At 43.4% G+C, this 27,660-nt stretch overlaps 2 protein-coding genes across 11 annotated transcripts in view; one reads left to right on the forward strand and one right to left on the reverse strand.

Annotated features, from left to right (window-relative positions):
* The window catches only part of LOC126268011 (craniofacial development protein 2-like), a 492,966-nt gene that overhangs the window by 238,875 nt on the left and 226,431 nt on the right, over positions 1-27,660 (reverse strand). Inside the window, exon 1 of one of the 2 annotated variants that reach the window (XM_049973419.1) lies at positions 18,291-18,361. The exons of the other annotated variant lie outside the window; for it this stretch is intronic. The gene's annotated coding sequence lies outside the window, so the exon portion shown is untranslated. Of the gene's footprint in view, positions 1-18,290; positions 18,362-27,660 lie in introns of those variants that run through there. 2 annotated transcript variants of the gene reach the window in all.
* LOC126268005 (F-actin-monooxygenase Mical) overlaps positions 1-27,660 on the forward strand; it is a 505,795-nt gene that overhangs the window by 6,329 nt on the left and 471,806 nt on the right. The window lies entirely within an intron of this gene.

Here is a 27,660-nt window from a genome sequence, read left to right on the forward strand (position 1 = left end):
GCATACAATCAGCAAAGAAATACCCCACGACATCTTGGACTGCCTCCTCAATCTACGGAGGCAGGAGTACCGGGGGATATGGTAATTCCATTCAACGTATCAGTGAATGAAACAACCAAAGAAGCGTGCCCAGTATCTACTGTAGCATGAGGGAATGTCCGTTCTGCTCCCTGTGTCCTGGCTATTGAAGCACAAGATAATGCGTCATTGAAAGAATGAATGGCCAGAAGAGAGGGGCAGTATTTTCGAACTTTCAGTCAGTGAGGCATAACACTGGAACTGCCTCATAAGTTCCGTCTCTGGTGTGAGCACGTCCCTTAGTATCTGTGGTTGTAGGACACGAGTACTTTCGGAAAAGTGTATGCAGCTTGTTAATAGGAGTGTAGTCAATAATCATCTTGACGTCGTACCCTCTCCTGTTGGTAACTACACACGAAGTGTAAAACAGCATATTAAGTCCGCGTACAACTTTTAAACATTACCGGGATCATTAACCAAATCTTCTGACTGTGGATCTCTTTAGACGCATTTGTTGCTTTTTATGCTTGTAGCAGTTAGTGCATCTGCTATTTTTTTGTTATTGTACATATAAGGCGCAACAATACCGTTGGAGTAGACATTATTTTCGAGGATTGTTGAGATCCTTGAGAGAGCCAGACATGAAACTATTCCACTTGGTATGCAAAATATGAGACACTAAAGAAATACACTCAAACGTCAAGAAAAATGTAATAATTCCGATTCGTAGGAAGGTAGATGCTTACAGGTGTGGATATTACAGAACAATCAATTTAATAAGACCTCGCTGCAAAGTAGTAACACGAATTATTTGCAGGTAGGTAGATGCCGGCCTCTAGCGAAGTGTAGAAAAAGTGCCAGGCAGTAATGACCCTACTAGTTATCTCGAAAGACAAACTTAAGAAAGGAAAACATAACGTTTATATAGTCTTAGATTTAGATAAACGTTCGACGATATTGACTAGGATACACATTCTAAATTCGGCAGGTATCAGAAATGAAGTGCACGGAGCGAAAGGTTATCTACCAATACTACAGAAACCAGGTTGCAGTTATGAATCGAAGCAGTGAAAGAGAAGCAGAAGTTGAGAATGCAATGAGACCGGGTTGTAGCTTATGTTGTTAAATATGTTTCCAATAATGGAAACCTAGGAGAAATTTGAAAGGGAATTGAAGTTCATGGTAAAGAAATATGAAGAAATGAAATTTCTGAGGATTACAGATGATATTGTAATTCTGTCACAAACGGCATAGGACTTGAAAAGTCAGTTGAAGGGAATGGGTAGCGTTTTGAAAAGATAATATAAGATAAACAAAACAAGGGTAATGTAAAATACTTGAATCATTGAAGCAGTAGATAAGTTTTGTTATTTGGGCAACAAAATTACTGACTGTCCCGAAGTAGGAAAGATATAAAAACGCTGACTGCCAACAGCAAGAAAAGCATTTCGGAAAAAGAGAAATTTGTTAAAATCGAATATAATTTTAAGTTTTAGGAAGTCTTTATGAGGATATTTGCTGGATTGCAGCATTGTATGGAACTCAAATGTTTGCGATAAAACAGTTCACACAAGAAGAGAACAGAAGCTTCTGAAATGTGATGCCATAGAAGAACCACAGAACATCATATGCGCAGAGCGGATGAATAATGAGATAGGCATAATGAAGGAAAGTATTTTGTGGGATTGGATATAAAGACTTGACGACAGTAACCATGTTCAAATGAACTTAGGTTGCAGAAGTTACGTAGAGGCGAAGAGGCTGGCACATGATAGACTGGCAAGGAGAAACACATCAGACAAATTTTCAAACCGAAGACCACAACAATGCAAGTAACTAGTTTTCTATGGTGGCCATTTTTTAGAGCAGCTGTATATTACCAATCACTAAACAATACATCTGATGGAAGATATGTAGGACAAACCGACAAAACACATTACAAAGAACACATCAGAACCTGGAAGTGTGGGACAAACAACTTAGCTTTTACAGAACTTTTAAGAGAAACTAATCACATGCCAACTACAAGCGAGAAATAAATGAAAATAGTTAAAATAAATAATGAGACACCTGGCAACTTTACAGAAAAATGTTTTCTCATATGCAAAACAAAGGCAGAAAAGAAACTATTATTCAATAACCAGTTGCTTACATAGTAGAAAATAGACAAGCATCCCAATATGTTAATTATTTTTGAATACATAATGGGAGTAACAGTGATCAATATGTTACAAATATTTACTATTAAAAACAGTCTTGATCACAATTTATTTAGTACGGTGACCGGTTTCGACCACTACTATGGTCATCTTCAGACCAATGAGTAAGAACCTCCTCCTGCTAAAGAATCACTTCTCTAGCAGAAGGATGTTCTTACTCATTGGTTTGAAGATGACCACAGTAGTGGTCGAAACCGGTCACCGTACTAAATAAATTGTGATCGAGACTGTTTTTAATAGTAAATATCCCAATATGTGATGACAAATCTTATTCCTCACCTTAGTTAAAAAATAAACACACACACTTTTCAAAACCGCGTAATTGTCTCCCATTGGGAATCAGAAGTTTGAAATTTGACTCGAAGACCTTGGGCTCGGTGACGCTTCAAGGAGCTAGGTGTCGACACATGCGGAAAAAAAAAAAGCTGGAAGCCAGATCCCAGAAGTTCATATGACGTGTAAGGTGGATTAATTCACCACAATTTTGCCCAGCGCCACAGTGGACGTGTCGCACGATGGGTGGACGTGTCACACGATGGGAAGATCGCCACATCCCATCTTATCCTTATTTTACCCTTTCTCCTGATATATCTGAGATGGAGGCCAGAACCGCGACGCTCAGCGTTGAAATCGCGGTTTTCGTATTGAATGGCCGATGAAAACATTCTGGACACACCGCTGCCCAGAATCGACGCAAAAAGCCCTCATGGGGTGGCATGAATGTCGTCTGTGGAACCACTCCTTCCCGCACATTTCGAAGTCGAAAACGACAGTTCGTAGTGCAGTGAGCAACAGGACGACGTTCTTATCAACCTTTAATACTGCTGACACCCCCAGACGATTCAAAGTTCCTCTAAGGACATCGTGAACCGAAAGCGGCATTGAACACCATTGACCCCTTTGGAGTCTGGTGCGAATGCAGCCACCTGCTGGCCGTATGCAAATCACAGATGTGTTGAGAGGGGTACCTGTCACGGCAGAGCTTAGTAACCAGTAAATGGCTGTCTCTGTACATGGGTATTTTTAAAGAGCCCTGCAAAGGAGTACAGGTGTCACTGAGGGTGTTTTCGCCCTGGAGAGTCTTAAGGGATCCTTTGCCGTTTTATCACCCCCTCTCCCCGCCACCTACCACCCCGCGATCCTGCCCCAGCAGGGCTGATAAAACATGAGCGCCCTTTGCTGCTTTGCATCCCGTATAAATTTCGTTGAATGGTTTTGAACGGTATCTGGTGGTTTCACCCTGTACACCAGAGCAAAAATTTTGATGGCATTACACTCTAAAAGGGTGCGATCACGTTCAGCGGTGCTGCCTTTAGAGAAGGGTGGAATGGTCCTGCGGCTGCCAGCAGTGTCAGAGGTTATCAAGAACGTCGTCCTATCGCTCACCGCACTGCGAGCTGTAGTTTTCGGATGCGAAATGTGGGGATGAACGCTCCAAGGAAAATGGTGATTTCATTGACTCCCTTTATACCACTCTGCTGAGGCCCTTTCGTTCTATACTGAGCGGCACTGTATCTGAAATACTTTCCTCGGCCGTCCGTAAGAAAACCGGGTGATTTTAACGCTGGCCGTCACCGTTCTGACCTCCATTGCAGAGGCATCAATAGAAGGGGCCAACTGTGTATAAGCGGGTGTGTGACGACCTTCTCATTGCGTGGCACGTCCAAGGTGGCGCTGGACTGAATTTGGTGAAATTTGGTTCTAAAGTGACATACTTAACCCACTTTACACTTCAAATAAACTTCTGAGTTATGGCCTCTTTTTTTTCGCATGTGACGATACCATGCTACCTGAAGCGTCACCAAGCCTTAGGGTGTCGCTTATGCACCGTTACAGAGGAAAGCTATAGGCACTTTTGAACCAGACATTAAACTTGGGCTTACAATGGGAGACCATTAAGGGGTTTCGAAAAGGTGACCCTTTAACTGTGTTGCGTATTGAGTGTTTGTGTATACAGGGTGTTACAAAAACGTAGGTTAAACTTTCAGGAAACATTCCTCACACATAAAGAAAGAAAAGATGTTATGTGGACATGTGTCCGGAAACGCTTAATTTCCATGTTAAAGCTCATTTTAGTTTCGTCCACCTACGCTCAATGGAGCACGTTATCATGATTGCATACGGGATACTCAACCTGAGCTGCCTTTACAAGTACGACACATGTGGTTCATGCGCGATGAAGGTCCTGCATATTTCAGTCGAAGTGTTCGTACACTTCTCAACAACAGATTCGGTGACCGATAGATTGGTAGAGGCGGACCAATTCCATGGCCTCCACGCTCTCCTGAGCTCAACCCTCTTGACTTTCATTTATGGGGGCATTTGAAAGCTCTTGTCTACCGGTACCTAATGCAGAGACACTTCGTACTCGTATTGTGGACGGCTGTGATACAATACGCCATTCTCTAGGGCTGCATCAGCGCATCAGGGATTCCATGCGATGGAGGGTGGATGCATGTATCCTCGCTAACGGAGGACATTTTGAACATTTCCTGTAACACAGTGTTTGAAGTCACGTTGGTACTTTCTGTTGCTGTGTGTTTCCATTCCATGATTAATGAGATCTGAAGAGAAGTAATAAAATGATCTCTAACATGGAAAGTAAGCGTTTCCGAACACATGTCCACATAACATATTTTCTTTCTTTGTGTGTGAGGAATGTTTCCTGAAAGTTTGACCGTACCTTTCTGTAACACCTTGTATAAGCTGAAAAAAAAAAACCGGGGATCATGGACACACTTATAGAAACAAAATGACGCGCTTGACAGCGAAAATGGCAGTTGGATGTTATGTTACGAAATCACAGAGACTACACGAAAAAGTAGACCTTCAACCGGTTTTCCATATAGGTGAATACTGCATGATATTTAAGCAATGAACTAGACGTCTTACGGTAAACACACTTTCATCTTATTATAAAATATTTCCACGAACTGAATCTGGAAACGAATAAGTGAAAACCCAAAATCGTGTAATATTCCAGTACACCCACAGAAGATGACTTGTTAAAAAGGCTTCATGCATCTGGAGATATAAACAAAATTTTAAAAAGTCAAGCGCCAGGAGAACAAAGGCTTTTTTTGCAAACTACTGCGAACATGTATTTCTAGGTGAATTTTTAGTTTATCTTCAGTTAAAGTCGGTCAAGTGACGAATGGAAGCTCTGTTGTGCACCCCAGTCATCACAGCAGCAACAACTGTGCCCTCTGTTTTTGCATGTACTGGATCGGACTTTTAGTTCAGGGAGAAGTTGTACCCGGAAGCGGAGCGTGGCGTCTGCAGGCGTGGTGTGCAAGCGCGGGCCCAGCGACCGGCGCGGGCGGCACCCGACCCGCCTGCGCGGCTGCCGTAGCGGGCTCGCCGCGCCAGCGCTGCCCGCCGGAACACAGAAATAACCTCCCTCTGCTCCTCTCCTCTCTCCCGCCGCACGCTCCTTTTGCATTTTTTATCCCTGACGGATATAAACCGCGCCACAGTGGGAACGACCTCCGCTGTCTGACATCGCGCTGCCCTGGGCGAGGGGTGAGGTCCGCGGCTTGCGCTACCTGCAATTATGCCGAAGTACACCGCGCGGAATTCAGAGCGCTGCCACCGTAACAGACCGAAGGAGGCGCAGGAATTGTGCTCGGCTCGCCTGTGTGGCTACCGGGGTGTTGCCTGTTTAGTCACTTACGCATCTCCTCCGTAGTCGTGTCAGTTTCTCAAGTAGGCTACAACCTGTCGGTAAACTGTTCATTCTACCTGACACGAAAATATAAACCCAAAAAAAACCCGCCACGGTATACAAGAAATAGTCATTAACATTTAATTACACCGCGAAAAAATTTAGTTACGTGGTCACTTCTTTTTTTTTTATAAATAACCGCTCCAGTTGCTAAAAATTTTACTCCGCGATGATTTCGGCTTTTATAAGCAATTTTCTAGTGGAATTAGAAACTGATATTGCAATTACAACCTACCCTTGTAGATAATGATACGAGGGCTACCCAGAAAGTAACAGACGTTTTAAAATAAAAACTTAACAATATGGAAAAACCAAATTTTATTATATTCATTTTAGAGCAATACTCTTAAGCCATGGATGTCCATCTTACTGCACGGACGAGGGATTTCAGCTAATGATATGTATGAGAAAAAGCACCATCGCAGCTATGTCTTGAGAATGTCTTTATCACAGGACTGGTTTCGGCGGCACGTAACCGCCATCCTCAGGCCCCACCACTGCCAAGAGTATTTGATTTCCTTCGCGGATTTACTGTGGGATCCTTGTTGCTAGCGCACTTGGCCTAGCTTTCATAAGGAGTCTATACTCGATATCGTGTTGTCTCCAGTGCTAACACACGTGTGCTAGTAACAAGGATCCCACACCAAATGCGCCAAAGAAATCGAGTACTCTTTTGGAAGTGATTGGGCCTGAGGATGGCGGTAACGTGCCGCCGAAACTAATCGTGTGATAGAATAAAGACATTCTCAAGATACTGCTGTGGTGCTACTTTTTCTCATGTATTTTTAAGCTGTTTTTCTTATAACTACCAGTCAGATTGCGCATTTATACCGTGGTGCAAGTATTTCAGTACTGTCTCTGTAGAAATCTGCCGCATGCGATTGCAACCGCTTGTTTATACAGGCGTGCATCGCTGTCAGTATCCAAACGTTGCATGGAAAAGATGGTAGTCGGTGGCGCCAAATCCAAGCTGTATGGTGGATTATCAAACAACCCCCCCCCCCATCTAAAAACCCGTAGAAGCTCTCCAATACGATTAGCTGTGTGTGGATATGCGTTGTCTTGGGGGGGGGGGGGACCTTTGCGCTAAGTTTTCCCCAACGTATATTTTGTATCTCCCGTCTTAAATTTGTCAGTGTTTGAAATTACCTCTCTGTGTTAACTGTTGTACCACGTTCAAAGGATTCAACGAGAATCACTCTCTTAGAGACCCAAAACACAGTAGCCAACATCTTGTTTGGTGACAGCGTTTTCGAGCACTTCCTTGGTTTCTTGGGAGAATTTCTGTGACTCCATTTCATCGACTGTCGTTCGTTTCACAATCGACATGCTTCACCCTAGTCTCGTTCCCAGTTACGATGCAGTCTATAACTTTGTTACCATTTTTCTCGTAATCTTCGAGGAAGGTGAGTGCTGCAGCCAGTCTGTTTTTTGTAGTCTTCCATTAGGATATTGGGAACCTACCTAGCACAAAGTTTGTTGTAACCAAGCTTCTCTTCCACAGTTTCACGCACCAAACTCCGTGAAATTTGGGAAAAATGTTGCGAAAATTCCTAAATCGTGAAATCACGAGTTTCACGAATTTTGTCGTTTATGTTCATCACCAATTCGTCAGTTGCAAGGCTAGGCCTACGACTGCGGTCCTCATCGTGGACATTGGTACGGCTATTCTTAAAATAATGTGTTTATAATTCTAATTTTATAATCAGTGCACCATTGCGTCACTCGGCTTTCGCTCATTTTTTTTCTTTTCCAGACACATCAAATAGATCGTGACAAATTTCAATTGGTTTGCATTTTTTTGCCAACACATCGCACAAGTGGCAACATTTTCTACTGCAGCGTACATTTTAACATGTCACAGTAAATAAAGTAGCAGACACACAAACACACACTACCGCCGCAGGGTGCGAACGGAGTGTACGAATGTTATGGCGCCAAGATGGCGGCTGTAGCTCCGCCCGCCGCCGCGATAGACCAGAACGTCTGTTACTTTCTGGATAGCCCTCGTGTAATGAACATCTCAATACTACACGTAAAAGGAATGTAGAAATTTCCTCATAAAGACTTTACGGTCTCAAGTATAGTATAAGTACAGAAAAAAGTAAACTACAGCTGACGTAGTGGAGAAGCAAAGCCGGATAGATTTAAAAGTGCTGTGTCCAATAATACTGTTGTGTTTACCATATTTACTGGCGTCCAACATGTGAAGGTGGCAGGAAGAGAACCCCCCCTATCACCAAAAGTAGGTGCTGCTGTAAGGTGGCTTGCTTTCACGCAGCAACTGTACAACGTCGTCACCGTGCCAAATAGGGTTCTGCAACGCTACAGCAAAAATGGTTGCAGCACACATTAGCAAAAATTTACAGGAAATTATTAGTAAATATCTTACTTAACTGTAGTGCGAAGATAGAGTGTGTCAGTAGCTAAGTGTTTGCTTACAGTTAATGTCATTAACTCTGATATACTCCTGAAACTGTGAACAATAACTACGGTCACTTGTAGAGTATCCAGTTGGTCTCTTCTTGGCGACGACTGTAGACACGATCTAGGTGCTGTCTTGTGTTGATACAGTGCGCATACTAACTTTAGTGAAGCCGTGGCGCTTTTTATCCGCATTTGACGTATGGATGTTACTTGTGGACTATTAGTGTGAAGTAAGGCGGAAGCATAAAATATTACATACCTAGTGCGCCATCTGTTGGAGGATATCCTTAACTCAGTTGCTACTGAGTACTAGGCTGCTCGGTACACTTTTATGTATAGCTGTGTTCCGTATCTTCCTGTGAACGCAGCAGATGCTAAGATCGACGGTTCCGTTTTTGCTAATCAAGAGGGACGGACCGTGCGCCGACACTGGGAATCGTCCTCCCCCATGTCCTTTTCATGATTATCAGAATTCGAATGCGACGCTGTGAACCAATCCTTACCAGAGACACAATTGACGTGGTCGTTCAAGGAGGGTAACAGCAGGTACCCCGATCCCTCCCCAATTTCAAAATATTACTAAAATGTCACTGATCCAGTTGTAATTCGCTGTCATCAGCGTCTTTTTTATTCGTAATTCTTACGATTATACATTGTACATGCTGTACCATGTGCAGCCGTGTACATACATCATTTGTCTACCTCTCTGGAAACGTAACTGTTACGCTCCCCCTCTATTTTTTCATCTCCTATTCTTTGTAGCCCGCGCGGTTACTTCACATTTCTTCCACCAATAATGATTCGTCACACGTTTTATGCCTTCCAACGACTTACGCTAAAAATTTACGCTGTACACATAGTACTTGTAGATCACAGTGGAAAGCTGCGCAAACAAGCGTATATAATAAAAGCATTTTCGATGTAGATCTTGGTTTCCTGTGGCACAGTGAGGCTTACTGGTAAGACGCGCGTCTCCGGAGCTTTTAGTTGCCCACAGAGTAATACATAACTGGATGCATTATTAGACGCTATCACTAACTGGAGGAGGATCAGCAGGAGATTCACAAAGCATGGTGCAGCAACCCACACCATAACCGAATGCAATGATATGTGCGTATACAAGCGGAAAGCTCGGGTATTAACTCTAGGCGCAAATTGACAACGGGATTCAGTCAAACCGTAAATTTTTACGGACATCCATCCGGAATATTTTACGATGGAACGACAACATAAATCTAATAGTGGATGGGAGCAGTCCACAGCGTTTTACATTACGATTTAGCTGCTGTGTGGCATCATAACTTCCAAATTAGCGCCTTCTTGCGTGCGGGACGAAGTAATGGAAAAGCCCGATGGACGACTGTAGTAATTCTGACCTATAAATCTATTCTGCGTAGGACATAGTAGTGGATGGCATACTGAATTATTTGACAACAGGCTCCCTCAGAAGTGTTATCCTGGATAGCTGGAGCTCTAAGACGAGTCTCATCGAGAAACGCGAGTGATTGGCGGTCTTTGGACCGAAGAGTATCTCAATCCTCAGATTTGAAATGACTGATTGGGGGTGGGGGACATTTGGACAACTTTTCATCATCAGAACTGACTTATGATACAAACCAAATGTCCATTTCAGACTTCGTAATTTTGACGCTTATGCGAAATCGTAAAAGGTGCTGGTTACAATGGAATCAACAAAGCTGGTGAAGTAACTGGCCCTGAACATGGGGAGCACCTCGAACTGTGCCAGCCGCTCGCATGTTGGTAATTTTGTTACTGGGATGACACCTAGCAACTGTAACGTGCGGATAGGCATTGATTACGGAGAAAACTTAATGGGCGTCCTAGGGTTCTGTAACTATTTGGATGACAGCAAGAGACACTGCACACAGGTCGCTGTTGATACATTTCTCTTTAAGGTGCGTTTACACCCGTGCGCCTTGCGGCACGTCGCCGAGCTGCTGTGCTTGCTCCACACGCAAGCAGAAGCACGTGTCTCCCCGTCTAGTCTGGTGAACTCCTGCGCCTGCGCACGGTGGCCCGTGCGTACAGTTCAGAGGCACAGGTGGATGCGTCTCCTTGCCTCTTCGTGCAACGGCCGCATGCGCTTAGTGCACACGGGAAGTCGCACAGGTGTACACGCACCTGAAGAAGTACTGTGACGACGAAATTCCATCACTTTACTACCCTGACGAATATGGAGCTTTTGCAATGTTGTTGGCAAATACTGTAGAACAATAAGAAATACACGCGTTACTAAATGTAGTGCAATGTAGTAGTTAATGTCTGAGTTGGACTACACACATCTCCGAAATTGCTGACACTAACTATATACTGTTGTATTTAATGGAATAATCTCATAACTAAACTTGTAATAAGAAAATATCAGGGTTCAGTTTAGTGGTAAGGACAAATGTGGGCAGGAGGAAGCGTAGACAGCACTTCTGTAGCAAGTTGTGGGCTGATACTAGAGTCTGTGGCATGCATGAAAAATTAATAGTGTGTGTTGGAGTAGAATAGGGAGAGAGATAACTCGTTTCTTCAGTAAAACATTTATGTTTCAAAATTATTATGTAATACTCTTGACGCTTTTTTGTGATGTTGAAATGCCACTCGCGTAGGGCCCTCGAGGAAAGAGTAGCAATTGGATACGCGGAATATACAAGTAGTCATCTCACGCACATCTTATCGATATACTGAATGCGACGAGCAATCAGTGGAAATGGTTCAGTGTGAAAACGACTGTTACCACGTTATTTATGCTCAAATCGCTAGCGTTAGAGAACCATACCAAATATATTGGAAAATTACATATAGCGTATTGCTTCAGTAGGTTTGGTGTTTTTAGAGATAGCGTTTTCTCTTTGCTTTCTTCCCATTTATCAATCGGCGCATTATGAGAATGTAACAACTTAATGCAGAATTCGAACCGTGATACAACTTAGCTCAATTTTTAATGTTTACTTCGTTTTTTTTCTCCATCGCTTATCCTCGCAGGTACAATGTATAGCGCCTCTTATCTTGATCTTAATGCTTAGGCGTAATTTTTTTCTGAGAATAATGGGACTAGATTGAAAGTCATTTAGAGGGGCGTCGAAAATCCATCCTAGATCAGACGGTGAGAAGCCAACTAGATCAAAGACACAATCGAACCTGTCACGCCTTCGTTGGTTTTTTTGTGTAGTTTTTAGGCGACTTTTTCGCATTTGTTTGACTATTTGTAAAATTTACGCTATTGATCGGCGGAGATCACCGCTATACTCTTGTTATTGCCACAGATTAAATGGCTTAACGACAGCGAGAGAGTACGGAAACCAGGACCTACGGGTGTTGGACAAAGATATGGAAAAACTGCGCAAAATTCGCGCTTGAACATGAAAGAAGAGGCTAGCCAAGCCTGCAGACTGCGCTGTTGTATTTGACCATGAACGACACCTGTGCTGTGCTCTCATTAGGTTGCAAGTTTCAATCATGCTCATATCAGTATTCTGTGTAGTTGTGAGTGCATTATGAAGAAGCTAAGTGAATTGGAACGTTGACAAATTATTGGTGCTCGAATGGTGGATGCTTCCGTAACTATAGTAGCTGAAATGTTTCCTTTTTTAAAAAGGCGCCAATGCAAGATGTGTACTACATATAGGGAAAGCCGACAAACTTCATCCAATACGTCACAACGCGTACAAAAGAGTATGTTGAGTCTTCGTGACGGACTGTCTTTGAAGAGGATTGTGGCGAAAAATAAGAATACGACAGCTTCAGAAGTCACTGTAGAACTGAATTCGCACTCGCGAACCCTGTCAGCAACAAAACAACACGAAGAGGGATTCAGAAGCGGAGAATTGAAGGGCGAACTGGAATTGCAAAATCACGCTTGAGTGCTGCAAATGCCCGTATCAGGGAAGCGTGGTACCGAAGTCATAAAATCTGGAGCGAAGAGTGAACTATGGCGGTAGTTCGGTGGTGATTTGGGCAGCCAGATCGTGGTATTCCATTGGCCCTATCGTTAATCTGCACGGTCATATTTCTGCCAAGGATTATGTAACCATTTTTGCTGATCGGATCCATAATTTTGGTACAACGTTTGTTCTCCAATGGCGATGCTGCGTTCGAAAAGGGTACAAAACCTGTACCTATCCATTCCGAGACGACTGGAAGCTGTTGTGAATGCCTACGGTTTTCTTACATCGTATTAGGCTGGTAATGTATTTTCGGTGTTTCCGTATTTTAGTTCATCCCCTGTAGGAACCACTTGTAAATAGGTAGACCTACATCAAGCTGACTGAATGACTGGTTAATTAAATTTTTCTCAAGATAATTAACGGTTATGTGTTTTTTTTTTAATTTCAATACTTCGGTGAACGTATTAGTATTTGTTATCACTCAGTTAGCCGTAATTCTTCCCGATAGGTGGGCATGAATATTTGTGCTATATCGTAGCGAAGACCTCAAAGAGTAAAGTCCGTGAAAACATTACGGACGTGCCTCCTAAATGCCAAAAAACTAAGCTCGTTAGCTCGAAATGAGCAACCAAATGAATAAATTAGGCGCTAAAAGGATGAAATTACATGTTTGACAAAAATATGTTTAGTCCGTCACTCCAGCGAACTCTGCTTTTTGTTTCCTGCGTTCTCCATGCAATCCCACGTGTGATCGTGACGCAGTTGCAATGTGGCCTTGGCGGGACGGCGCCTGAATGACCAGTGTTTCTTTGAGAGAAGATAAAAGTGTTATCTAGAGATAAGAGAGTCGTTGTGAAGTTCACTGGTTCACACGGCTGCCCCGCGTCACGGTACAAAAATGTTTGACTTTGGCCCATATCTCAGAGTTTTTAATTGCTCTTAATTAATAGCGCTCAGGTGGTCTGAAATTGGTCCAGCTCCCTAATGTGCAGAAAATAAACAGCAAAATTTATGTGGTTCTGTAACTACATTGCTCGTTTTTCTCACATTTTTCGTTGAAAACATATCACGTTGGTGCGAAACGTTCATTGAATTTAAACCGTGCCGGTAATGAGAAATTTATTTTCGGAAAGCAGCAATAACCTGCTGCGGCGTTTTGTGCTTGAAAATTATCAGATACTTTTGCCTTTACCTTATGTTGGGGAAGAGACATGTAAAAGTTGATAATTAATACGCTTGCTGTGAAGAAGGCCGCACTCGAATAAGCGTAAAATGGGCTGAGTTTTTTGGCTCTTGCGATTAGCGGCCGCAGCCAAGAGGGGTTGGCGAAGAGGCGGCTGTCAGCAGCTGGCCCCCCTAGTTCATTAACGAGCCCAACTAGCGACAAATCATTCGTTACCACTGGCCACTGAGCGTACACTCTGAGCAGCCGGCTCTTCCCACTAGCATTGTTTGGATGCCAGGCGAACCACTCACTCAACTGAAAATTGTTTCCTTATTCCGTGCGGTGAACGTCTCTATTACTTCGTAGACGCAAATACGTGAAGTGCCAAAGAAACTGGTATAGGCATGCGTATCCAAATACAGAGATATGTTCATAGACAGAATATCTCGCTGCGGTCGGCAACGCCTATATAAGACAAGTGTCTGGCCCAGTTGTTAAATCGGTTAATGCTGCTACAATGACAGGTTATCAAGAATGAAATTTTCACTCTACAGCGGAGTGTGCGCTGATTTGAAACTTCCTGGCAGATTAAAACAGTGTGCCGGACCGAGACTCGAACTCGGTACGTTTGCCTTTCGCGGGCAAGTGCTCTACCAAGTGAGCTACCCAAGCACGACTCACGCCCCGTCCTCACAGCCTTAATTCAGCCAGTTCCTCGTCTCCTACCTTCCAAACTTCACAGAAGCGCTCCTGCGAACCTTGCAGAACTAGCACTCCTGGAAGAAAGGATATCGCGGAGACGTGGCTTAGCCACAGCCTGGGGTACGTTTCTAGAATGAAATTGTCACTCTACAGCGGAGTGTAAGCTGATATGAAACTTCCTGGCAGATTAAAACTGTGGTAGGGCTCTTGCCCGCGAAAGGCAAAGGTCCCGACTTCGAGTCTCGGTCCGGCACACAGTTTTAACCTGCCAGGAAGTTTCAGGTTATCAAGATTTAAGCGAATTTGAACGTGGTGTATAGTCGGCGCACGAGCTATGGGACACAGCATCTCCAAATAGCGATGAAGTTTGGATTTTCCCGTACGGTCATTTCACGAGTGTACTGTATCAGGAATCCGGTAAAACATCAAATCTCCGACATCGCGGCGGCCCGAAAACGATTCTGCAAGAACGGGACCAACGACGACTGAAGAGAATCGTTCAAAGTGACAGAAGTGCAACACTTCCGCAAATTGGTGCATACTTCAGTGCCGGGCCATCAACAAGTGTCAGCGTGCGAACCATTCAACGCAACATCGTCGATATGGGCTTTCGGAGCCGAAGGCCCTCTCTTGTACCCTTGATGACTGCACGACACAAAGCCTTACGCCTCGCCTGGACCCGCCAACACCGACACTGGGCTGTTGACGACTGGGAACATGTTGCCTGGTCGGACGAGTCTCGTTTCAAATTTTATCGAGCGGATGGACGTTTACGGTTATGTAGAGAAGCTCATGAATCCCGGGTCCCTGCATGTCAGCAGGGGACTGTTCAAGCTAGTGGAGGCTCTGTAATGGTGTGGAGCGTATGCAGTTGGAGTGATATGGGACTCCAGACACGTGACACGTATGTAAGCAACCTGTCTGATCAGCTGAATCCATTCACATTCATGTCCATTGTGCATTCCGACGAACTTTGCAATTCCAGCAGAACAATGCGACGCCCCATATGTCCGGAATTGCTACAGAGTGGCCCCAGGAACACACTTCTGAGTGTAAACACTTCCGCAGGCCACTTAAAGTCCTCAGACATGAACGTTATTGAGCATATCTGCGATGCCTTGCGACGTGCTGTCCGGAAGAGATCTCTACCCCATCGTACTCTGACGGATTTATGTACAGCCTTGCAAGATTCTTGGCATCATTTGGTTCCAGCACTACATCAGACATTAGTCGAGTCCATACCACATCGTGTTGCGGCACTTTTGCGTCCTCGTGGGGGCCCTACACTATATTACGCAGGTGTACCAGTTTCTTTGGCTTTTCTGTGTACATGACAATAATTCATCACTGGAAAGGACTCGAAAAGCTACATCTTTGAAACATAATGTTGGACGATAGACGATATTTTATTCTATGTTGTTGTTGTTGTGGTCTTCAGTCCTGAGACTGGTTTGATGCAGCTCTCCATGCTACTCTATCCTGTGCAAGCTTCTTCATCTCCCAGTACCTACTACAACCTACATCCTTCTGAATCTGCTTAGTGTACTCATCTCTCGGTCTCCCTCTACGATTTTTACCCTCCACACTGCCCTCCAATGCTAAATTTGTGATCCCTTGATGCCTCAAAACATGTCCTACCAACCGATCCCTTCTTCTAGTCAAGTTGTGCCACAAACTTCTCTTCTCCCCAATCCTATTCAATACCTCCTCATTACTTACGTGATCTATCCACCTTATCTTCAGTATTCTTCTGTAGCACCACATTTCGAAAGCTTCTATTCTCTTCTTGTCCAAACTAGTTATCGTCCATGTTTCACTTCCATACATGGCTACACTCCAAACAAATATTTTCAGAAATGACTTCCTGACACTTAAATCTATATTCGATGTTAACAAATTTCTCTTCTTCAGAAACGCTTTCCTTGCCATTGCCAGTCTACATTTTATATCCTCTCTACTTCGACCATCATCAGTTATTTTACTTCCTAAATAGCAAAACTCCTTTACTACTTTAAGTGTCTCATTTCCTAATCTAATTCCCTCAGCATCACCCGATTTAATTGGACTACATTCCATTATCCTCGTTTTGCTTTTGTTGATGTTCATCTTATATCCTCCTTTCAAGACACTGTCCATTCCGTTCAACTGCTCTTCCAAGTCCTTTGCCGTCTCTGACAGAATTACAATGTCATCGGCGAACCTCAAAGATTTTATTTCTTCTCCATGAATTTTAATACCTACTCCAAATTTTTCTTTTGTTTCCTTTACTGCTTGCTCAATATACAGATTGAATAACATCGGTGAGAGGCTACAACCCTGTCTCACTCCTTTCCCAACCACTGCTTCCCTTTCATGCCCCTCGACTCTTATGACTGCCATCTGGTTTCTGTACAAATTGTAAATAGCCTTTCGCTCCCTGTATTTTACCCCTGCCACCTTTAGAATTTGAAAAAGAGTATTCCAGTCAACATTGTCAAAAGCTTTCTCTAAGTCTACAAATGCTAGAAACGTAGGTTTGCCTTTTCTTAATCTTTCTTCTAAGATAAGTCGTAGGGTCAGTATTGCCTCACGTGTTCCAACATTTCGACGGAATCCAAACTGATCCTCCCCGAGGTCCGCATCTACCAGTTTTTCCATTCGTCTGTAAAGAATTCGCGTTAGTATTTTGCAGCTGTGACTTATTAAACTGATAGTTCGGTAATTTTCACATCTGTCAGCACCTGCTTTCTTTGGGATTGGAATTATTATATTCTTCTTGAAGTCTGAGGGTATTTGGCCTGTATCATACATCTTGCTCACCAGCTGGTAGAGTTTTGTCATGACTGGCTCTCCCAAGGCCGTCAGTAGTTCTAATGGAATGTTGTCTACTCCGGGAGCCTTGTTCCGACTCAGGTCTTTCAGTGCTCTGTCAAACTCTTCACGCAATATCCTATCACCCATTTCGTCTTCATCTACATCCTCTTCTATTTCCATAATATTGTCCTCAAGTACATCACCCTTGTATAAACCTTCTATATACTCCTTCCACCTTTCTGCCTTCCCTTCTTTGCTTAGAACTGGGTTGCCATCTGAGCTCTTGATATTCATACACGTGGTTCTCTTCTCTCCAAAGGTCTCTTTAATTTTCCTGTAGGCAGTATCTATCTTACCCCTAGTGAGATAAGCCTCTACATCCTTACATTTATCCTCTAGCCATCCCTGTTTAGCCGTTTTGCACTTCCTCTCGATCTCATTTTTGAGACGTTTGTATTCCTTTTTGCCTGCTTCATTTACTGCATTTTTATATTTTCTCCTTTCATCAATTAAATTCAATATTTCTTCTGTTACCCAAGGATTTCTAGCAGCCCTTGTCTTTTTACCTACTTTATCCTCTACTGCCATCACTACTTCATCCCTCAGAGCTACCCATTCCTCTTCTACTGTATTTCTTTCCCCTATTCCTGTCAATTGTTCCCTTATGCTCTCCCTGAAACTCTGTACAACCTCTGGTTCTTTCAGTTTATCCAGGTCCCATCTCCTTAATTTCCCACATTTTTGCAGTTTCTTCAGTTTTAATCTACAGGTCATAACCAATAGATTGTGGTCAGAGTCCACATCCGCCCCTGGAAATGTCTTACAACTTAAAACCTGGTTCCTAAATCTCTGTCTTACCATTATATAATCTATCTGATACCTTTTAGTATCTCCAGGGTTCTTCCACGTATACAACCTTCTTTCATGATTCTTAAACCAAGTGTTACCTATGACTAAGTTGTGCTCTGTACAAAATTCTACTAGGCGGCTTCCTCTTTCATTTCTTAGCCCCAATCCAGATTCACCTACTATGTTTCCTTCTCTCCCTTTTCCTACACTCGAATTCCAGTCACCCATTACTATTAAATTTTCGTCTCCCTTCACTATCTGAATAATTTCTTTTATTTCATCGTACATTTCTTCAATTTCTTCGTCATCTGCAGAGCTAGTTGGCATATAAACTTGTACTACTGTAGTAGGTGTGGGCTTCGTATCTATCTTGGCCACAATAATGCGTTCACTATGCTGTTTGTAGTAGCTTACCCGCATTCCTATTTTCCTATTCATTATTAAACCTACTCCTGCATTACCCCTATTTGATTTTGTGTTTATAACCCTGTAATCACCTGACCAGAAGTCTTGTTCCTCCTGCCACCGAACTTCACTAATTCCCACTATATCTAACTTTAACCTATCCATTTCCCTTTTTAAATTTTCTAACCTACCTGCCCGATTAAGGGATCTGACATTCCACGCTCCGATCCGTAGAACGCCAGTTTTCTTTCTCCTGATAACGACATCCTCCTGAGTAGTCCCCGCCCGGAGATCCGAATGGGGGACTATTTTACCTCCGGAATATTTTACCCAAGAGGATGCCATCATCATTTAATCATACAGTAAAGCTGCATGTCCTCGGGAAAAATTACGGCTGTAGTTTCCCCTTGCTTTCAGCCGTTCGCAGTACCAGCACAGCAACGCCGTTTTGGTTAATGTTGCAAGGCCAGATCAGTCAATCATCCAGACTGTTGCCCCTGCAACTACTGAAAAGGCTGCTGCCCCTCTTCAGGAACCACACGTTTGTCTGGCCTCTCAACAGATACCCCTCCGTTGTGGTTGCACCTACGGTACGGCCATCTGTATCGCTGAGACACGCAAGCCTCCCCACCAACGGCAAGGTCCATGGTTCATGGGGGGGGATTTTATTCTATATGTTAATTAAATAACTTACTACTGTACCGTCTGTGCACGAAATCATTCGTATGAGAGATGATTTTTTTTAATTTTCAGTGCTGTCTCAGTCAGCAACACGCATTAAGGGATACAAGAGTGAAAGTTGTGAAGGCAGGAATGATTTAATGTGATATCCACATCGTTGTCATTACACGGGAATGGACATAAACTCCATCGCCAAACTTACGGAAGTGCAGGGATGTTACATGAGTATTTTGATATATGAAGCCCATGGTATCAAGTGGCTCGTTGCAGAGTAATAATTGTGATTTATTTGGTTTGTTATTCAGATTACTTTGTTTCGAAAGTACCTTTACGAAAGTGAAAAATCTGTAATATGTTATCACCAACACCTACAACACCAAACAGAACACTACGACCACACTCAGGCGAAACAGTTGTTTGGCTTGCGTTCAGAGCGCAGACTAATGGTGGCAAGACAGTCGCCAGTGTAGCACATTCTCTTCCATACCGGTTTTTCTGACGTACCTTGTCTATTCTAACATGGAACGATCTGGATTCTCGTGGGCGTACATGTGCGTGATATGGTTTGCCATCGCTGCGGGAACAGCTTAGCATAGCCTCGTTGTGCCGCTCTTCCATTGTAAAGTGTAAAACTTTCACGGCCGGAAGCGTCACAGTTAACAAAACATCCCGGGCGATTATGCCGTGATAGGATGGATTTCACATTAAAACCCAACGTTTCGTCAATGTCTGTGGACGACATTTTCGAAGTGGATCGTAGCTTCTTTGAGTGTCCGATTCATACCCAGGATCTGAACCTGACACTCAGAGAATATGTCCTCCGCAGATGGGGGCGAAACGTTGGGTTTTGATGTGAAGTTCATCTGACTACCCCATAATAGCCCGGATTATTTTATTAATCGCTCCACCATTGTTTTCGATGAATCCATACGGAACATATCGTCGAATCTGTTATACGTGAACCTGTCCTTACTCCTATCTTTCACTGTTAACGTAAACACTACCGGAAAGAAACCCTAGATGGAACCGAAGAGTGTGAATGTAAGCTTGAGGGCAAAGGGTATAGTGGATGTTACAGGTATCAGTAGAAAGTACCGTGAGTGAATGGAACAAGCTTGTTTCGAAACAAGCACATGCCATCGACATTTGCACTGTTGTGCAGATATTTCTAGAATAATATATACACGAAGATAAATAATGGTAAGAACCATTCGAGACTCCGGATCCCTTGTAGCAAAGTACTGTGAAAATATCTCTGAACAACCTCTGAAATACTGTCGTTGGGGTTGGGGTTTACCCTGTAGACTGAGCATTTTCTCGTACTGGAGAGCGAGGAAGGAAAAAAAACTCGTTTTCGTGTTGATGGGAACATTTTGCCATCTTCGTGAGGCGATCCGTGGGGGCAAAGGGAAGGAAAGCGTATTTAAACTAATTCCTTTTGAATACAAATTCTTGATTATTCGCTATTGCGACCCAATCAGTACAGTGCAATAGGAGAAAGAATGTGGATGTTACGGGCGATTGCAGTAATGATGGCTGAGACATTGCACCTAGGTGAGTTAGCCGGCCGAAGTTGCCGTGCGGTTCTAGGCGCTGCAGTCTGGAACCGCGAGACCGCTACGGTCGCAGGTTCGAATCCTGCCTCAGGCATAGATGTGTGTGATGTCCTTAGGTTAGTTAGGTTTATCTAGTTCTAAGTTCTAGGGGACTAATGACCTCAGAAGTTGAGTCCCATAGTGCTCAGAGCCATTTGAACCATTTTTTTTAGGTGAGGTACTGCATTGCTTATACCAGTACTGCAAAATCTTCCGTACTCGTTCTAATAGCCCATGTTCAGAAATAAGAATGGTATAAGGAACATTAGCGTATGAACAGCAATGACGCGCAAAATATTGGAGCATCCCACTTTGGTAAACTGCTCGTAAGCTATTTTCAGTTTTCGTGAACTGCGATTGAGTATTACTATTTTCATTTTTAAATTTTCGTTGAGGTTCTTGCTGTAGTTTTTGTTTGTGTATTTATATTTAATTGGCACGTGCGAATAATGTAAAAGGAAGTGCTCTTAAATCACTCTGTATTTTCAAGTGTGTTATCCGCTACTGTGCTGTTATGAAACTTTTGTAGGATTTCGGATTGATTATGGCTGTATGGGGTATTTAGGACCAACTACATCTCCAGCCTCTCCATGAATTTGACGAATCATCAGTTTTCATTCAGGGACCAACTCCTCATAGTGTGACTAGCTCACAAAATGAACTCGAATCCCCGTTCACTTGCGTACCTTAACATTAATCACTCGTATCTCGATCGAGTTTTTGATCGTTTTAAACGAGCAGTGAGGCCGCCTTGGATCGATGAAAGGAAGATCTTTTATAGTGGATGCCACAAATATGAGAAACCACGGAGGCTTTTGTATTTAAAGTAGTCTGTGTTCTTAATTACTGATATGGTATTGAGTACCACCTACTCTCCTTATTGTAATTAATTGTATCAGTGGGGGAAAAGCAAGGGGTCTTCCTTTGCGGTTCAGTCGTATTCCTCGAACAGTTATCGCGTTTTCGTTTTCCACTGAGTTTCCGTCACTCATTGCAGAGCTGTGTAATATAATCCTGAAGGTAACAAATTTTTCCTCCTTCGATTCATACATTCCCCTCGAGCTCCGTAACAATTTTTTCATCAGAGAAAACATTCCAAAATTTGTGAGACACTTCCCCCTTCGATTCACCTATTCCTTTCTAGCTCCGTAATAATTTTCCCACCAGAGAAAACATTTGAAAGTTTCCGAGACTTGTCCACCTATAGCAGCAGCAAATGTATAAGTCAATGTGTTGGGTATCAAGGCATAAAGAAATGCAGAGAATTTAGGACTGAAGTATAGCGGCATATGAAGCCTACGAGGAACACTATGTGAGATTGCGCCGCTGTCCGCGAGATCTCGTCTCGTTGCGGAGCCAGGAAGCCACGCATAGTGTGAAGACAAGTGGCGCGAGATGAAGGGCTATGCGCAGCATTATAAAATATCGTACCATCCTATTATATAATAAAATATAGTAGTGTCACAAGTTGATTTTAGGTGGAGCAGAAGAAGATAAGGTGAAGTAAGAGCTTACAGTGGGTGGTATTTAAGGAAATTTTTCTTGAATGCGTTGAGGATCTGATTGTAATCGCTGTCTGTCTTTTTGTTGAGCATTTGATGTGTTATGTAATTTTGTGTCTGAAAATTTCTAGATGTTCTAGAATGTCCGGTCTGGGGCTTTTGTGTTGTTTGTATCAGTGCGTCCAGTTTTAGCCGAAAGGGCAGCTACTGGTGATTTACCTAGTTGTTGAAAATGAAAAGCTGCAGTCTGCCCTCAACGTTCGCTCTGAAATTCGTGCAAGGAATAAAATTCGTAATACAGGCAGTTCTGTATCTACATCCAACAAGCCATGGTGAAGAGTGTTTTATGTTCCATTGTCACGTCCTCCCGTTTCTTGCTTCAGTCGTGAACGGTGCGCGTAAATAACGATTCATGGTTATCCTCTTCGTGATTGGAATCCATCAAAATTTGCGCTCATGATGTTCTTACAGGGTATACTTAGGAGGGTATAATATATCTGTGGTCTCTTCTAAGAAGGTACGCTCTCGGAATTTTAATAGTAAATCGCACCGTGATGCGCAACACCTCTCTTTTAGTTGGATGAGCATGTCTTTGACGCTTTCGCTCTTACTAAAAGGACCTATGACGAAATGCGCTGCACTTCCTTGAATCTTCTATACCTTCTCCATCAATGCCATCTGGTGCGTGTCTGGACTGACAAGCGAAAGCAGTCGAAAGACGATTTTGCAAGCTGCACTACGCTACCTAAGGATCCTTCCAGTGACTGTCTGGCATCTGCCTTTCCTGCGATTTATTTTACGGCGTCGTTCGTCTTTAAATAGTTCCGTTAGCATACGCGCCGATGTTTGATGGATACGACTAGGAATACGGAAAAGTATCAATACTTCTTGGTATCGATTATTTTCATCTCGGTACAAATACATTTTTTACTAGATAGTTTCCACGTGAAACTTTCATTGCTATCAATACTTCATAGTATCGCATCGAATGGTCTTAATAATAATTTACTTTTTTATTATTTTGGTCATCATGAAACAGTTCTATCACTTTTAACGATTGAACGCATGAGCACTAACAGGTCAACAATTGAACGAGCTGTCTACATGCGAAAGATAGTGTGCGCACGAATTAATTTATTTAGCTTTGGTTATTATTCACTGTTGTTTCTAACAATGTATTCTGTAATTTCATATTTGAAGTTAAAGATGTTAAAAATTGTAATTTATAATCTAAACAAAATTGTGCTTCATTTAATCTTCGATTTTTTCTATTAAAAGTTGCGAAAGTCGAACCGTATTATAGATAAATTTTAATAATGGAGGAGGAGGTATTGAAGCCAGCGAGTATGGTGTCGATACTTCCCGATAACGTGTACCTATATGCTTCCAGTGCTGGTTCTGCAATCATGTTATACAATAAAGGGTTCATCCCCCCATTTAATGCTTAATATGTTTACGTTTGTGTTGTGGGCCAACTGATACTGCCTGCAATACACGTTGATCCTCCGCAGGTCTTTCATCATTTCGTTACTATTTTCTATCGCTGCAGCTTCGCCGTATGCTACTGCGTCATCTGACAACAGCCTCGCGGAACTTCTGACGTTATTCAGTTGCTCATTTTTATGTGAACAGTAATGGTCCTATAATACTCTATTGGAATTAAGACTTCTGTGTGTGTGTTTTAACGCTGTGTGTATTGTCAAGAGCCCTGTATGAGCTTGTAGCTTTGAGGGCTTAATACCTCGGAATGAGTTACTCACTGTTTACTTTTTAACTCAATGCATATCTCAGGGAGAAGTGCAGGGGAGTCGTGCGGCGAGCAGCAGTGACGGCGGCAGGTGTAGTGTCCCGCTGTGAGAACAACTCTGCGGACAGAGTGGGCGCATCAGAGCGTGTCAGGCGGCGGCAGCAGCTTTTGTGGCGGCTGCGAGCTGTTGCCGAACACAGCAGCGCGGCGCGGCGCTGCGGCAGGCGTCGTTTTTCAACGCGTACCTGGTCGCTTCTCTCCGCGAAAGTGGGACACCGCGGCCGCCGTTTGTGACCCCTCGGCGCTGCGATACGTCGCGCCCAACACCTGCCTCGGTCTCCGACGAATATGACGCGGCCAGCACTGCTGCGAGCGGTGTATATGAACGCCACACAGGGAATAGATGAGCTTTCGTCTTTGATGCTGTCATTGCAGTTTATTTTCACTACGATCGAGGTCCGCCTTCTAACAAAACTCTTATACACTGAGGTGACCAAAGTCACAAGGTTGTTGTTGTCCTCAGTCCTGAGACTGGTTTGAAGCAGTTCTCCATGCTACTCTATCCTGTGCAAGCTTCATCATCTCCCAGTACCTACTGCAACCTACATCCTTCTGAATCTGCTTAGTGTATACACCTCTTGGTCTCCCTCTACGATTTTTACCCTCTACCCTGCCCTCTAATACTAAATTGGTGATCCCTCGATGTCTCTGAACATGTCCTACCAACCGATCCCTTCTTCTAATCAAGTTGTGCCACAAGCTCCTCTTCTCCTCAATTCTATTCAATACCTCTTCTTTAGTTCTGTGATCTACCCATCTAATCTTCAGCATTCTTCTGTAGCACCACATTTCGAAAGCTTCTATTCTCTTCTTGTCCAAACTACTTATCGTCCATGTTTCACTTCCATACATGGCTACACTCCATACAAATACTTTCAGAACCGACTTCCCGACACTTAAATCTATACTCGATGTTAACAAATTTCTCTTCTTCAGAAACGCTTTCCTTGCCATTGCCAGTCTACGTTTTATATACTATCTACTTCGACCATCATCAGTTATTTTGCTCTGCAAATAGCAAGACTCCTTTACTACTTTAAGTGTCTCATTTCCTAATCTAATTTCCTCAGCATGACCCGACTTAATTCGACTACATTCCATTATCCACGTTTTGCTTTTGTTGATGTTCTTGTATCCTCCTTTCAAGACACTGTCCATTCCGTTCAACTGCTCTTCCAAGTCCTTTGCTGTCTCTGACAGAATTACAATTCATTGGCCAACCTCAAATTTTTTATTTCTTCTTCATGGATTTTAATACCTACTCCGAACTTTTCTTTTGTTTCCTTTACTGCTTGCTCAAGGTAGCGATATGCAAATATACCATGGCAGTAGTATTGCGTACACAAAGTATAAGAAGTACAGTTCACTAACGGAGGTGTCATTTATACCCGGGTGATTAATGTGAAGAGGTTACAGACGTGGGCACACGACGGGAATTAAGAATTACAACTCGCAATGGTAGTCGGAACTATGACGCATGGGACATTCAGTTTCTTGAAGCGTTAGGAAATTCAGTATTCAGAGATTCACAGTTACAAGAGTGAGCCGACAATACCGAATTTCTGGCATTACCTCTCACACAGACTACCCAGTTGCCAGCCGCCTTCACTTAAGACCGAAAGCAGCGGTATTTGCTAGAGCTGCCAACACTGTGTGAAATAAGCGCAGAAATCAAAGTGGGACGTTCTACGAGGACGCGAGTGCTTTGGTAACAGCACATCTCCTGCAGCGCCTCTCCTCGGTTCATGACCATATCGGCTGGACCCTAGATGGTTGGAAAACCGTGGCCTGGGCAGATGAGTCCCGCTTTCAGCTGGTAAGAGCTGATAGTGGTATTCGCTTATGGCGAAGCCCCCAAGAAGTCAGGAGCCCATTTAGTCAGCAAGGCACTGCGCAATCAGATGGTGGATCCATAATGGACTGGGTCTGGTCCAACGGAACCTGTCATTGACTGTAAATGGTTATATTTGGCTACTTGGAGCCCATTTTCAGCCATTCATGGACTTCATGTTACCAAACAAGGATGGATTTTTTTTTTTTTTTTTTTTTTTTTTTTTTTTTTTTTTTTTTTTTTTTTTTTTTTTTGTAGATGACAATGTGCCATGTCACCAGATCACAGTTGTACGCGATTGGCTTATACAACATTCTAGACAGTTCGAGCGAATGACTTGACCACCCATCGAACATACATGGGACATAACAGAGAGGTCAGTTCGTGCAAAAAATCCTCCACCGGCAACACTTTCGTAATTATGGACGGCGTTAGAGGCAGCAATGTTCAATATTTCTGCAGGGAACATGCAACGACTTGTTGGGTCCATGCCACGTCAAGTTGCTGCACTATGCCGGACCAAAGGAGGTGCGACACGATATCATTAGGTACCCTGTGAGTTTTGTCACCTCAGTATGTGTTTGTCTTCTGCCAAACATGTTTCACGACAGTTTTAGAATCCTCAGTGGAGGTGGATGTATCATTATTTCCTCTTTCGATTAGGCATTGTTTTTGAGACGATATGCTGGCCATTAAATTTGCAACATGAACAAGGGTAGCAAGTGATGAAATTTTATTTTACGTATGCAATGTAGTAGGAAGAGTACACGCTAAACTTTGTAGGTGTTTTGGAGTGGACAGGTTGCGAAATTTATTACTCAGAGTTGCCACCTCGTGCAGCAACGATTGCTCCAACCTGGCTGGTCATCGAGTAGAACTGACCTTGATGACAGATATGGGTACATTATTCGATGCCGCCTCTTCAACTCTTATACCAATGTTCAGGAATCGTACTGGCTGGGGACTGGTGGCGTGACAGTGTGTAGGGAAACTGGGACCACACGTTTATAATGGGTAAGAGACCTGAATAGCTTGCTGACCACGGCAGCAATCGAGTACCCTCTGTATCGAGTTAGATCAGAAATAGCATGGGCGACATGTGGTCTTGCGTAAAATTACTGAGAGATAACATCGCGGATGTCTCGAAGATAGGGCACAGCCACTGGCTTTAACAGGCAAGGTACGTAAAGGCTTCTATCTAAATTACCTGCCATGCGAAACAGAAGTGTACTCATTGTCGCCTCATACCGTCACGCCTGGTGCTGGGCCCATATGACAATGACAGAAACGATCTGATAACGTTCGTTCTCCTCGGAACCTCCTGACATTGACACGTCCATCGTAATGCTGTACACAGAAAAGTAACATGTCTGAAAAGACGACGTGGTGCCACTCCTGGTCCATTGTTGTCATTGTCGCCGCACCTCACTCTGCTGCCGCGTCCAGGGAAGCCACAGCACTGGTCGCCGTGCCGACAGTCCGTTGTGCTCCAGACGCCGTCGCACTGCCCTTATGGATACTTGTCCTCTCGGGCTCTAGTCGCCTGCGGCCGTCGAGTTCCTGCATAGCATTGTCTGGCCCTCCTGAACCCAGTGATTCCACATTCACATGACAAGTCATAACTGCGAAGCAATATCCCCGACGCTGCTTTCATGGTGTTGCAGTTGTAAAGGCTAGTAGTGTAACTGCAGCATGACATTATTGTTGTAGACCTGTTCTCAAGATTGAGGGGTTGGTGATTAGCCTTCTTGACACCTCTTGTTGCGTCTTTTGTTTCAACACTATTTCCAAACTGCTTCATTGCTGATGTGATGCGTTTATTCCAGCCTTGTTCAGTTACATCTTTTGGTCCATGTGTAATGACCTCACGTTATCATGATATCTATACACTCGTGGTCAGCTACTACAGTTGTCTGAAAGAAATCTTCCATTGAGAGCGTCGTGACTCTGCAACGAACATGGATTATAGACTAAAACTATCAATTATGTCTAGTTACTAATGATTTATGTCGTTAGCGTAGTAGTAGCAGCAGCTAGAGCCCAAGT

Source organism: Schistocerca gregaria, chromosome 4 (assembly GCF_023897955.1).
Source record: "Schistocerca gregaria isolate iqSchGreg1 chromosome 4, iqSchGreg1.2, whole genome shotgun sequence".
In the NCBI taxonomy this organism is placed as follows: Eukaryota; Metazoa; Arthropoda; class Insecta; order Orthoptera; family Acrididae; genus Schistocerca; species Schistocerca gregaria.